Source organism: Citrus sinensis, chromosome 5 (genome assembly GCF_022201045.2).
Source record: "Citrus sinensis cultivar Valencia sweet orange chromosome 5, DVS_A1.0, whole genome shotgun sequence".
NCBI lineage: Eukaryota > Viridiplantae > Streptophyta > Magnoliopsida > Sapindales > Rutaceae > Citrus > Citrus sinensis.
The window spans coordinates 9,052,795-9,062,027 of NC_068560.1; the positions used below are offsets into that span (position 1 = coordinate 9,052,795).

The following is a 9,233-nucleotide window of genomic DNA, read 5'->3' on the forward strand; positions in this document are numbered from 1 at the left end:
AGAAGTGAACTAGCGCATGATATTGCTCACCTTACAATGAGAAATATTTCACACAAGGTTGCGCTATTACTTAATAATTTTTAAGAGTGATGATACAGGTATAAATTTTTGTACAAATTTATCTTGTATAAATTGATATGGCATTAATTTATTGGTTGAATGAAAATACTAAATAATAAAAATAAATCATATAGGACAAGAGATATTTAATTTAATTAATTTTATCATACTATATTAATTTGTATAAAATAAATTTATATAATAATTTGTGGCCATATCATTACTCAATTTTTAAACCCATATTCAAGAATTAATTGCGTGCAGTAGTGCCGTGGCCGGCGTCTTGCGTTAATTTTTAGATAAGAGGGTTCGCGTTCTTTTGTGTGTTCGTGGACCAATAAATATTTTTTATGTTCATTGGAAGTGACTTTTCCGGATTGATTCCAATTTCGACAGATCGAGGCAGGTCCGGATAAGCATTGTACGTCTTGGTTTCAAAATTCGGCATGTATTATTAGTCAATTTGTTCTATTTCAATAGTCAATACGATGCAATGGATTATCGAATGGATAAAGTCTTGCTCCTACTGATTAGTTTTTAATAATCTCCAGTGCGATTCAAGAACACCGAGTGGGGTGGTGGCGCAGTTGGCTAGCGCGTAGGTCTCATAGCTTCTGAGTGATCCTGAGGTCGAGAGTTCGAGCCTCTCTCACCCCACAAACCCTTTAATTTTTCAATTTTTAAACTTCTTTATCATATTGTGATCATTTTTATGATATGCTAATTAACAAAAATCATAAAACCATACTGGTAATTTAAAAACTTAAAACAGTTTGTTTGTATGATTGTAAGAATATAAAATGCAATTCTACTTTTGATAATTGTAATATAATTATAAAAAGAAAAATAGTTTGTGAATCTTTTTGTGTCTCTATGTTGGGCTATTTGGCTAGGGGTGGGCAAAAAAACCGTAGTGTTAAAAAAATCAAACCGAACCGACGGTTTTTTCTAATTCGGTTCGGTTTTTATTTTTTAAAAAAACCGAATATACCGTTTGTAAAAAAAACCGAAATGTCGGTTCGGTATTCGGTTCATTTAGCTGAACCGAAAAACCGAATTATTTTTTGATTTTATTCAAATCAAACATGTGTTAATAATTTTATTCAAATCAGACATGATTTTATTCAAATCAAACATGTGTTATTTCTCTTTATAATATTATGATTATGTTTATATAGATGGAGTATTGGAGTTTGGTTATGTATTTTGAAATTTTAATATTTCATATTTTGGGAGTATCTTATTAATAGTTAGTAAGATATTAGTGATAAAATGTGTTTTGAATACTTTGTATTTATTGTTAATATTTGTAATAAAATTAGGATAAATTAATTGTTGAAAAAAATTATTACATTCATGAGGCCCAATGGGCTAAAAAATTAAAAATTAAAAATAGGCCCAATAGGCCCAGAACCAAAAAAACCGAACCGAACCGAACCGATCCGAAAAGAACTGTTTGAGTTCGGTTCTTATTCGGTTCTTTTTATAAAATAACCGATTTAAATCGGTTCTACTTAATTTCAAACCGAACCGAACCGAACCGTGCTCACCCCTATATTTGGCACTCAAGAAATCTCTTCTTATTTGAAAAAAGAAAGGAGGATCCTAGAATTCCAGTGGCCAAAGCTGAAGCAACAGTCGAAGTCTACAGAAAAATCAAAGTTCCCTAGATGCAGACTAATGGTAGACAAAAGTCCAACAATGAACAAATATGGAAACCCCCTCCTGAAGGGCATTTTAAGGTTAATACGGATGCTGCAATCTATGTGGAAGAGCAGAAGGTGGGGCTTGGGATCATAATTAGAGACTCAAATGGAGACTTTGTTGCAGCTGCTATGAAAACGTCCAAATTCATTGATAACATAGCATATGCAGAAGCTCAAGCAATATATTTGGGAATGAAAGTAGCAAAAGCAGCAGCAAGCGAAGCATTGATAATCGAGAGTTATTGTTCAGAGGTGGTTAATTAAATTTTGGGAAAGACCACAAGCAACTTAGAACTCTTATGGATTATCTCAGAAATTCAAAACCAAATGCAGAGAGTTAAAGATATTACGGTGTAGTTCATTCTACGGACATGTAATGGAGTAGCGCATGACTTGGCCAAAATGGCTTTAAAAGTTAATGAATATGTCCAATGGGTGGGCACATGTCCGCCTCAATTATTGTACCTTTTCTCTTAATTAATGAAAGTATGCTTTCTTTTCAAAAAAAAAAAAAAAATTCAATGTCCGTGCAATACTAATAATCAATCATTTTTCAAAAGAGCACATATGCTAGTCTCGGTGGCAATTTGAGTTAAAATTCGTTTATTCGATTTGATTCAAAGCGAATTAAATAAGTTTAGGTTTGAAAAAATTGATTTGTTTAATAAATGGGTTATAAACTAATCGAATACAATCAATTCGTTTATTATTCATTTACTTAAATTACTTATTTATTCTTAAATATTTATGAAAAAATTTAAAATTTGAAAGTTAATCTAGTAATTATAATAAGATAATATATAAATGAGATGAAAAATTTTATGGTTTAGATTATTTATTTAATTTTTGTAAACAAATTCATATTTTATTTGATTTGTTAAAGATTCGTTTATTATTAAGATAAACGAATAATAAATGAATTTGAATTCGATTCGATTCGTTTATTAATTCCATTAAACGAATCGAACCGAATATTTTTTTAATAAACGAATCGAATTCGAATCCGAATCCGAATTCGAATCCTAAGATTTCAATTCGTTTAATAAATGAATCGAATCTGAATCCATAGAATATTGATCCAATTCATTTAGGATTCGATTTGATTATTCGTTTTGCCACCCCTAGACTCCCTTATGTGGATCATTATTTCATCTCCATTTAATTCTGATGTAGGCTTAGCAAAAAATTTGGGTCGACCTTCCATATCAAAGCTTGAGTAAGGACTTAAGAAAACCTGTTCAAACAAAGTCTGGCCTTCTATTTTTTAAGAAATATAAATATATAAATTAAAATCTATAAGAATAACAGAAAAAGTAATTAATGATGATTCAAAAAAATTAAAATTATAACATTAAATCTATAAGTTTTTATTTTGCTTCATTTTTTAAAATAATTATTTTTTAATTCATTATTAATTATAAAAAAAACTTTTTTTAATTATTAACTCATCATAGATTTACAATAATTTCAAAATAATTAAAAAAGTATGTGGAAGCCTAGGTTGGGCCTCAGCCTGGCTCCAGCTCGAATGGGTCTGGCTCAAGCTCAGGCCCAAACCCCTATATTTTCCCTAACATGCGCTTGGGTTTGGACTTGGAAAAGCTGGGCTTGGACCATCAATTTGCTATCCCAATTCTCATGGTCATTAGGTTGAAATGTAGCTCTTTGTTAAGCTGGACTAGTGAGATTCCTTCTCTTTCTTTACTAAAAGGATTTATTAAGCACTCTTAGTTAAGGATGGTAATGGGGTCGGGCTCAGGCCTCAACCCTTATTGGGTCAGGATCAAGCTTGAGCTTCATCCGAGGCTGATCATTTTTTTCAAAGATTTTAAAAAATTATTATTTATTGATTTTTTTTTCAATTACCCTATGGGACCACCTACACTACAAAAAGCAAAACAAAAGGCACTAGTCATTGCATTGCACTGCACTCACAATGGGCAAGGGCAACGGTTCCTTTTTTTTTTTGTTTTTGTTTACATATAAAATATTTTAATAGTTTAAATATTTTAAAAAACTAAATTGTAATGCGTATGTGCTGTGTCCCACATGAGTAATGTGTATGCGTAATACTGTAATGCATGTGTGTTGCGAATTTGTTTGTTTTTCAAACATAATAATTAATTATTGGGCTAAGAGTCAAGTCAAGACTTTTTGACAATGCCTTAACTTGGCCCTAATAGGGTTGAGCCTCGATACTTTGACCCTTAGCCCGACTTTTTAGCCTAAAACTTGGGTTATGGCCCAAAATTTTCAGGCCAAGTGTCCTATTGGACCTTTACGATCTTCCTAAAATAGTCACTTTTGGTTATGGTCTATTTTTTACAGGGGACTAAAACGGATAGTTCTTGAAACCTAAGAGGTAATAGGGCTTCTTTCCTATCCTTTACCCTTTTACCCTACTATACAGCAATGTTCAAAATATTTTTCAAGTGTTATGATATTGGTGGCTTTCCACCAAGTGCACACTATTGGCATGCATGATCTCATCTTACTCGATTGATCAGCCCAATAACTATACTAATATTAACTAATTGGCTAAGCTATTTAGAAGACTATTAAAGCTTTTTTGTTCAATCAGATAAGAAAAATTAAATCAAGTTTGGGTATCTTATCCTTACATATTGCAAACTTTCATTGGTCACAAATCATTATTTACATGGGTAACAATCATTTGATTTTGTATAATTACTTAGAAATTGATGAATCGTTTATGGCACACTTAAAGTGTGGCAAACCACTTGGTTCAAAAGATAATATTGAGCGAAAAAGAAAAACAAAATGTCAAGATCATATTATTGTTAGTGATTAGGCTGTAAGGACCTTTAGAGCAAAAGCTCCTTGGTGAGACCTATGTCTCTACATTGATACTGCATACTAAAGAGGCAAATACCTCAAATATGGACCAAGCCCTTGATGTAGCTAAGAATGAAGGAAAATCTACAAATTTTGCTCACGTATAGAAAGTGTGGAATCATAAAAAAATAACCATCAAAAATGTTTTTTCATTGACAATAGCTATTGATTTAATAAATGATGATATTCAACCATAGTTCGAATGAATATAGAGTGAGACCATGATCGGCTTAAATGGGAAGAAGTAATTCATGTTGAGTTGATCTTTTTATCCATATGTGATATTTTTGGAGTTGTAGTCCAAACACCTGTTGGATATTGAACCTATTGGATATAAATGGGTATTTGTTTAGAAACATAACAAAAAGAACGAGGTCTTTAGCACAACTCATTGCACAAGATTTCTTACAGAGAGCTAGTATTGATTGTGCGGAAACACATTCACTAGTAACAAGTGTAATTACATTATGATTCTTGATTAATTTGGTTGTGTTTGAACAGCTTGATATATGGATCTTATAGATGTGGCCACCACTTATCTATATGGATCATTAGATGGTAATATATATAAATCCTTGAAGCATCTTAGTCACCACATCATAGCTGGTGTTCTATAAAACTACATAAATATTTATACGGATTGAAACAATTTGGATCCATGTGGTATAATCGACTCAATGAGTACTTGATCAAGGAATGATACGTTAATGGTCTTATATGTCTTTATCTATTCACGAAGAAGTCATAATCTAGATTTGCTATTGTATCAGTCTATGATGATGATATGAGCTTAATTTGCACTCTTGAAGATATTCAAAAGTTTGTTCATTATTTAATAAGGGAGTTTGAAATGAAAGATTTAGGAAAACTATCATATGTGAATGCCATTGGTGCTCTAATGTATTTAACCCAATGTACTAAACTAGACATAGCTTTTTTAGTAAACATGTAGGCAAGGCTTAGTTCTAAACCAAACTAGATGATATTAGAATAATATTAAGGTAGCGTTTACTTTTTGGATTGGATTGGGAATCCTGAGGAGTGAGAATCCTAAGATTGGGAGTGTGGAGTGGGAGTGGGAGTGGGAGTAGGTTGTTTACTTACATTGAAATAGAAGCATGGAATGAAGATCAGAATTCAATTTATGTGTTAACTTTGTCTTAGATTGGGAGTAAATAGTTTCAAATTACAATTTTATCCTTATTTAAATAATTATAGTTTTTAATTACAAAGTTAATAAAAAATATATTTAATGAATAAACATTTATTTTATTATATTTATAAATTTATAATAAATTATTAATATTCTTAATTATGAACATCACAATTTTTTATTAATTTTAATTTTAATTATATAAATTAAAAATTATTGATAAGGGCAATATAATTGAAATATTTTTACTATTAACATAGTATGAAATTAATATTTTCTTAATATAAACTATTTATTAGTATTAATTATTAATGATTAATATTTAAAAAATATAATACTAATATTTTTAAATAAATATAATAATATTATATTTTCAAATAAAGATGGTATATAGTAATATTATTAATTCTCTATTAATATGATATTATTATTTTTAAGTAATTTAGACTTAGAATCAAACCAAATTATTATTTAGTTAAATATAATAATAATATTTAAATAAATATAATATTATTTAAATATTTATTAAATTTAATTATAGTAAATTTAATAAAAAGAGAGTAAAAAAGAAGAGTAAATATAAAATGAAACATTATTTTATTTTATTTAATATAATTATATTAAATTTATTATTATATAAATAATAATATAATATTATTTAGTACAAAATTAATATTTTCTTAGAATAAACTATTTATTATTATTTATTATTAATATTAAATAAATTAGTACTATTATTTTTAAAATAAATGTAATAATATTAATCAAATAAATATAATATTATTTATTTTATTTTATTAAATATAAAATATAAAATTAAATTAAATTAAAAACGGTAGAAAAGGGAGATGTGGGAGTGGTCCCACTCCCCACTCCAAAAATGAGTGAGGTCCACGGAGTGGGATTCTCAATCCGGAGCTAATTTGTTGAAGTAAACACTGGAGTAGGAGGAATACACACTTCTTACTCACACTCCAGAAAGTAAACATAGCATAAATGTATTTTCACTATCTTCAAGGAATTATTGATTTGGGTTTATGTTATTCTATTGAACTAATGAAAAATTTAGGTCTTGTTGATTACAAAAATTTAGCTTATATATCTGATCTCGATAAAGCTTGTTTGCAAACGGGATATGTTTTTATTTATAATGGAACAATGATTTCTTGGAAATCCGTGAAGCAAACTCTTGTTGCTACATCCTCCAATCACTATAAGATTCTAGCATTGCATGAAGCAAGTAAAGAATTCATATGGCTACCTTGTTATCCATCATATCCAAAGTGCTTATAAATTATTTTTAAGTGTGGATGTCCCAATAGTTATATTTAAAGATAATGCTGCATGTATAGTTACAAAAGCTCTAACCACATACGTCACTAAAATTCTTCTACACTCATGAGATACAACAAACAAGAAGATTAATATTAAGGAGGTACACTCCATAAATAATTTTGCAGATATAATTGCTAAAGCTCTAACCACATCAATATTTGAGAAGATAGAAATGCGCCATTCAAACAAACTATTGAGTTGGTCATTAGGGAGAGCCCCCATCGAGAGGAGTACTCATCAAGGGGAGCACTATCTTACAAGTGAAGGACTTCTACACCTTAACTAGACACGGGTGTATTGTACTCTTTTTTTCCTTTGACTAGATTTTTCTATTAAATTTTTATTAGTAAAGAATTTTAATGAGAGTTCTGAAGCACGTCCAATACCAATGTATGATTCGTGAATGTATAGTTCTTTTGCTTAGATTCTTATCCCACTGAACTTTTCTTTACTAAAGGTGAAGTACAGTTATTATGAAGTGGGGCATGGGAAGGGGGAGTGTTGTGGTAGCTGCTTTAACAACAAAGTGCACACCGTTTGCATGCGTGATCTCATTTACTGGATTTTATTAGCCAAATAGCTATGCTAATATTAGCTAATTGGCCAAGCTATTTGGTGGACCAAAACTTTTAGAGCTGTTTTGTTAACTCAGCTAAGAAAAATTAGATCAGGTGTGGGTGTCTTGTCCTTATATATGTGGCTAACTTTCATTGGTTACAAATCACTACATATAGGGGCAATAATCACTATAGTTGTACAATTATTCAGAAAATGCAGAAGAGGAATAAAAGCTTCTTATGGCTTATTGGTGTAATCTCCCTTTCCTTTAATTCAATTATTGTTTATTTTATACCCTCAATAATTACAACACAAAGGACATTATGATCGTTTTCTCTTTTTACCATGAAACCACTTAATTAGTCGAGGGGCGCTTCCTAGCTAATTGGAGATCACCAAATTTTACACTCATTGTGGGAACTTCTCAACTTCATAACATTAGATTTTACGATGGTTAATTAATTATTTGGTTGGTGAGAAAGGAATTGATGTTTGGATCCGCAGTCAAATATCGCAACAAATTTAAGGTTATAAGGATCTAAAGCCTCCTTTCTACTTCAATAATTTATGTAAATAATGAGATAATTGTGTTACAAAATTTTACGTTTGGGATCGTTGAGATTAATAACTATTTACATTTAATACTGGCCGCATAAATTATGACACTTTATATATGCTGTTCATATCACATTGAATCTCATGTTCAATAAACAAAACTACACAGATTCTTTAATGTGTAAAAAGATGTGGTTCCTCCCCTATTTAATGAACATTAATATTTGGACCATCATTCAATTTATTCTCAAACAAATCATGTAATTGTTAATTAGCAAACATGCACACAGATTTTTTTTTTAAAAAATTAATCTGCTAATTAACTCATTGGAGCCACCTTCTTTTTGAAAAGTATTACGAATTCTGAAGCTGCATTCAGAGAGGATTGAAGAGCTGAAGTTGAAAAGACATTCAACACAGATTGCTTGCTAGCAACCTCTCCAATTGCAGGCCTGTAAACAAAACAATTTTTAAAAAATAAATTAGTAATTTCTACAAGACTTTGAACTCAAAATTAGACCGAACGTTAACAAAAACGTTAAAGCGGGTCTGGCTTAGTCACTTAATTGCTAACATGGTAAAACAAACCCTTTTTAGGGTGTGTTTGAAATTGAGGTGCTGTAGCTTTTAAGCTACAGTTGCTGTGGAAAAAAAGTTGTAACTATGAAATAAAAGTTAATAATATATAGTAAATGTAAATTTTAAATAATAATTTTGATAAAATTATTAAAGATATAATAGATTTTGTATTATACAAGTGAGAAATTATATCAACATACCTTAAAAGCTACAACAGTTAGTGTTTATCAAACACTTTAGTGCTATACCTTTTAAGTTACAGCTGCCCAACCTCAATCCCAAACGCACCCTTAGTATTCCTTTTATCAGCATTTTTGTCTTGTTAGTGTTTTCTTTCCACAAACACTTATGTATAATCAAACTAATTAAGTAATTCATTAACATTAGTTTTTTTTATGTGAAATGTGAATGTATCTGAATTTACATTTAAA

General features: G+C 29.8%; 1 non-coding gene across 1 annotated transcript; it reads left to right on the forward strand.

The window, feature by feature from the left end:
• Nucleotides 1-632: 632 nt before the first annotated feature.
• On the forward strand, nucleotides 633-717 carry TRNAM-CAU (transfer RNA methionine (anticodon CAU)). The gene is given in 2 exon segments: nucleotides 633-670; nucleotides 682-717. It is a non-coding gene; the product is annotated as a tRNA-Met (tRNA).
• Nucleotides 718-9,233: the final 8,516 nt, after the last annotated feature.